Here is a 6,287-nt window from a genome sequence, read left to right on the forward strand (position 1 = left end):
GATTCATGACCATCCTGGTCACTAAACCCAACGTACTCCAAATTATGCCCAACGTACTGCATTCTTCCTTAGTACGTGATGCGTACGCTTTGTGTACGCCCAGCGTACTCGACTAACCCTGAAACCACGGAACCTCCAAAGGCCATAACTTCTTCGTTATAAATCCGTTTCGGACAATCCTTATATCCATGAAAAGTTAAAGAGAAGCCCCACACTTATATCAACTTTATTCCTCCTGAAGCCCACTCGAACTTAGATCGCAGTTTCATGAAAAGCCCACAATAACGCCTTTAACAATACATTTGGGCTCTAAAGCACAGACCAAACTCTTTTATCACACAACCTACCTTAACCACATCCCAAAAAGGGCCTAACATTTATCCTTCAAAGCCTTAAAACCTTCTCAAACTCGGATTAAGGCCCACGAGCCTTAAATCACAAAACAATCCAGAACAGGATATTACAATTGTCCTTTACCTGAATTAGATTTCGCCCTCGAAATCGCTCTGTATCTTCGCATAGATCGAAACAAAAAACTCAAGAAGCATAACTGGAAAATCTCTTAACATTCAACGATCCCTGTCCGAAGACATCCGAAACCAAATATAAATTCCAAAGCTGAAGAAGGTCGAACCCCTTTTTCGTGGAAGTACCCACTACTAGAAAAACAGCCTTTTACGACGCTCATTGCGCGTCGTACAATGCTCAGACGATGTGCAAATGCGTGTCAAGAAATGCCATGTCATAAAGAGAGACGACGCGCATTTACGACGCACATTTATGACGCGCATTTACGACGCGCGGTTATGACACACAATGTGTATCAAGGAAGGCCCTGTCATAAAGGAAGACGACACGCATTTGCGTGTCATAACCTTACGACGCTCGTGTTTATGACACGCAATGTGTATCAAGGAAGCCCCTTTCATAAATGAAGATGACACGCGTTTGCGTGTCATAAACTTTAGTGATCATTTACGATATGCATTTACGACGCATCTTTACGATACACATTTACGCATAATACAAAAATATGTAAACAAATATATACCAAAACAATCAATTTCATCCATTAACATCATGTCAAAAAATTGGAATACATTGATATTAAGGGGATCTAATTGTACATTGTTATTAAGAGGTTTTCCCTAACTATATAAGCTACTACTACATTGCTATTAAGGGACATCTTCTGCAATGTAATGCTATACAAACTAAAAAGATATACACAAAGATGATAAACATCAAATTCCAACTGAGTAGAGTTGCATTTTGCCTTTCATAATTCTTTAAGACTAATGAACCCCTGCTCCGATTATTCTTGTGACCTGATCAAATAAAAGTCAAAAAATTAATATGCTAATATAATTATTAGATGAATAAATAAGCCTTGCAACTTCACCACTTGAAGATGCATCAACTCATCTAATGTTGAATATTTTACTACAAGTTTCATGTACTTGGGGCATAAAATTATTTATGTAATAAAAAGAGTAAATTATGCATTTTTTTTCACGTCAAATCAATTAAGTATGGTGCTATTTCTTGCTTTTTAACGAAAAAAAGCCTAAATGCATGAAATAGCAACTTACTTCAACTTATTTGTTGTAAAAGAAACTTAAATTCAAGAAATAACAAAGTAAGTTGTTATTTACTGTATTTGGTCTTGAAAGCAATTAAGTGATAATGGTAGGGTAAGAATACTTACAGAACTTGCAAAGACATGGTGTTAGATAACTGTATTGGGATTGGACCAGTCAAACTGTAATTATTGAGCCTGCTATCTTTATACAAGCAACACAAGAAACTTATAAAGTTCTTTTTTATCAAATGCAAGTCAAAAAGTCAAAGGATTATATAAGTAAACATAAAGAAATCATGACTATAAGAAATTATATTAAACCTTTGTACTTTGAAAGTACATTGGTATAATTAGGTGGCCAAAAATAACAATGTACTTTTAAACACAATCTCATTTAGCTTGAAACAGTTTCAGGTGGGACAAAAAATAACCAAGTAAACCTAAGATGTGATTACTTTCAATAGTCACACACACATACACCCCCATATAGACAACATCAAAATAATAATAATAATAATAAACTAATTTAACTCATACAACATGATCTTGTTCCTACCTTGTTACTTTGAAGCCTGATATTGTTGCCACTGGAAGACGACAATCTTGGGCTTGTGCCTTGGTTTTCACTTGGTGCAATTAAAGCAGAAGAGATGGGCAAAATGGTCCAAAAATGATACTTTATTATTATTATTATTATTATTATTATTATTATTATTATTATTATCATTAAAACAGGGAGAAAAATGTTATACTTTTGGGTTAACGGATCCTTCCCAAGCCATAGGATTGGTGGTCATAGATTCAAGCCCAACACTAGCACCAATACCTATTTATATTTTACATAAAATTAATTCAGGAAAACGGTGATTAAATGAATTTCTGAAGAATAATAAAAAGGTAATTGAAAAAAATGTCCTCAAGATGTGATTTTCTAAGGAAGGATTTCCATTTGCTTTGTGGAGGCTTTATCTCTTGGCTAGAAAGCTCATCTAAACTAGCTTTTACGGCTTCTGCACTTGCCTATGCTTCTTCCACTTTCCTTTGCCAACTTAAATAGTCTTGCAATTTGAATGTCTGCAGCCATTAAGACATCAACTCTTGTTTTTCACTTAATGGGGAAAGAACTTAATTTGATAAGCTATATACGTAAGTATTTCTTTTTTACCTCATTGGTGGTAGTATTGCTAAGAAAAAGGCTTGCATGATACCCAAAGAAACCAAATAGAAGAAGAGAATCTATTGCCAAGAATACGATTACAAGTATCTGAGTGTTCTAAGAGTTCACCAACCACTGTTGAAACAAACAAAAACTTGTCACATTAACAAATACAACACATCAATATTAAAAAATATATTTTATCTTATAATGTGTAAATCACCACAAACAAATAAAAGATTCCAGAAGTAACCGGAACAACATGTGGAGTTAGACTCCTAAATGAATTTTTTTTGGAAGAGTATCCTGAATGAATTTTCAATGCCATAATATGTTGCAATTAGAACACAAATATGGATTGAAAACGTAAGATTGAAATATGAGCATGAAATGAATAAATATAGATATATTATATGGAGATAAAAGGCACCTGTTAACATATATACAACTTCTAGTTCCTTCAACCTTCCAGCAAGAACTAAGCCAGTTGCAACTGTTCCATATACACAAAGAAAGAAATGCCTACAAATTGAAAGAAAGAATTTTGCTATTTTAGGTTTAAAAAAAAGGCTTCATTCTTATACTTTAATGGCTGTAAGTAAACTAAAAATAAGATTTTAAGTTTTAACTCACCAGAATAGAAACATTATGAAGTACAGTGTGTTTTTCTCGCCTATGCAATTATTCTGAAACAATGAGAAAAAATGATTAATTTATTATTATTTTTGTTCTTTATTGTTTGGAAATACATTTTTTAACTTTTTATCAGATGAAAGTAAAAAAAAAGTCAAACTATCCATCCAAAGTGATAGTCAAACCCAGCAACACGTCGGCTGTTTCTTTAACCAAAGTATCTTTAAAACATATTTTAGGGAATTTCACTAGTCATATATGAATACCTTAAGAGATTTAAGTTAGGTGTTGTTTCTTTTTACTTAATGGAGTTAATGGGGACAAGACTTAATCGGGTAAGCTGTATACGGTTGTTTCTTTTTTACTTCCTTCTTGCATACTTAGAAACTATTGGATGTCTAACACAAACAAGTGAAGCCCAGTTATGTTCCATGAAAGATTATGCACATCTTTTTCATCTCAAGCTAACCAAGCATCTATCGGGTGGACATTTCTATTAAAAGGTGGTGTTTACTATTTAGTGTGGTAGAATTAGGATGCTCAATCCTTTATGTTTCAGTGACCTCAAACATTTTTTTGCTGCACTGGACTCTTACACTGGAAGAATAACCTTTTGCAGAAACTAGCAGACTATGATGACACAATAAATAACCACTGATATTTTAGGTAGATAGCTTCCTATCACATTTAAAATCTTTGTTATAGTTCTATATTCCCCTATGGTCTTACTGACAGATTATGATATTACCTTTTTCCCTTCACAAATAGAAAAACTGAAATAAATGATGCAAATTTGGTTAGGGGAAAAACCTGTAAGATGGGGTTAGGGCGATCACAGAAGTAGTACTAAGCAAGATAAAGTGCATTGGTACCTCTAGCCCCGAACACATACTCAATGAATCGCCTGTATCATAATAATAGATGCGCAAAATGGTTAAAAAAGGTATGTGTATGTTTTAGACCTTCATTCTCTTGTTCAAAATCAACCATTCAGTTGTTGGATTTCATGATTGACTTCTGCTTTCCTCTGGAAACATTGGATCTGATTTTCATCTTGAGACTGAAACATTTAACAAATCATGAAATTTGATTTAATTAAAACTAAAACATTAAACAAAAATTTATAACTTTTTTAATGGGTGAGAAATCAATTGTTGTTCAAGTTTCTCAATCTGATTTACCAGGTCCACAAACTGAGGTTTTTATATGCCCATATCCTGTCAACAGAAGTCATGTATTTTTGAATTAGTTATGAAAAATAAAAGGTCAGTAAAACGCAAATAAAGTTACCTTCACAGGATTAAGTTTTGGAAGACCTTGAGGAAAATGTTTTTGAAGCTATTAAACAGTCAATAGAATGCTTTAACTGACTTCCATTGGACAAAGATCAGGAGCAATTAAACTTCTAATCTTGCTTAATGCTGATATCAATGGGAATTGAATAGGAACCTGAACATTGAAGAAACAAGTTTTTAACTTTACATCATATATTTACTGTAAGTTAAAGTAAAAACTGACAACATGCATTTCACCCTTTTGTCCAAAAGGAGGTGGACATGGCTTAGGACGAGACCACTTTCACTTGAGCCACTACACCAATGAAGCAAGGTGTCTACTATATAGTTACTACCACGTGAAGAATAAGAAGACACGCTAGGTGGCCATGACCCTAGTGGAGGGCCCGACTTTTTCACCACATTTACAACCACCCCCACCCCCAATCTATCCCAACTTCTCGAACCTTAACCTGAAACAAAAAAAAATAGACGAATATAACCCTATCAGTTTCTCAAGTATTTGACACTACCCCAAGTACAATCTCAGTTTTATGAATATGTTGATGAACAAACACTTCGTTGAACTGAAACAGTTCTTCGTGATCATGGGAGCCATGATGACCTCCCTCCACTAATGACTCATCTGTCCCTTCAAGTGCCACATAGGAATCACCTTGGTGTGCCTGGAACATTAAATAAAATATATAATATGGTCTTTAAATATTAATCAAAAAATATAAACATGGTTAAAACAGTAAAAAGAACATGACATAATCTGTTATGATGTGCCTTTAAAATGAAAGGCTTGGGTAGCAGCATCCATGGGACAACAATTAAGGATAGAAGTAGTAGCATAAGCTGTCATTGCCATTGCCAATCAGATCATTTCTATTAGTTGTCACCTTCAATAAACTTTAGATGAATAAAGTTTATTTTTATAAAAAAATAACATTTTTTTCTTTATTCATTAACTTAATTTACTTAGTTTTCTAGTTATACCTGACTGTCTTTCAGCGGAGATGAGTGATGACCTAAACTCTTTGCTATTCATTGTTTTCAATTTTTATATTACTTTCAAGTTATGATATGTAATTACTTGTGCACCAGACTTAGTATATACTCATATGCACTCGTCATTAGCCCAACATTGCAACCTGCATCTCATGATTTCTTTTATGTTGGATCACATTGAAAAGAACAAAAACAAATATTCTTAGCTAAAGATTACTTTATAATAAAATCCAATAACACAAGTGAAGGAATGTAGTGGTAAACAAAGAGGTATGAGTTGAAAGTTTGGAAATGGAAGTTAACCTCTACTGTTCTTTTAGCTAAATCAGATTCATTTTTCAAATTCTCAACATTTGTACGCTTGACAGCTATCATCTTAATCACACATCTACTATTATAAATAGAAAATCGTTATTAAAAGATGGATATGATAAATAAAACATTAGAAAGAGGTTAAGAGCTATCTTTATATTAGGTGAACATGAAAGGTATGTTCAAGCACATTTGGCAGCCATCTACCAAATGAGTAAGCATCAACATTAAAAAAGAAGAAAAACCTCAACTGTGAAAAGGAGACAGACCCATGCCAACTATGAGATTCCTTTGAGCATTTATACAAACACATTGT

At 33.5% G+C, this 6,287-nt stretch overlaps 1 pseudogene; it reads right to left on the reverse strand.

Annotated features, from left to right (window-relative positions):
- Positions 1 to 2,449: 2,449 nt before the first annotated feature.
- Positions 2,450 to 6,034, reverse strand: LOC111890029 (uncharacterized; annotated as a pseudogene).
- Positions 6,035 to 6,287: the final 253 nt, after the last annotated feature.

This window comes from Lactuca sativa, chromosome 5 (assembly GCF_002870075.4).
Source record: "Lactuca sativa cultivar Salinas chromosome 5, Lsat_Salinas_v11, whole genome shotgun sequence".
NCBI lineage: Eukaryota > Viridiplantae > Streptophyta > Magnoliopsida > Asterales > Asteraceae > Lactuca > Lactuca sativa.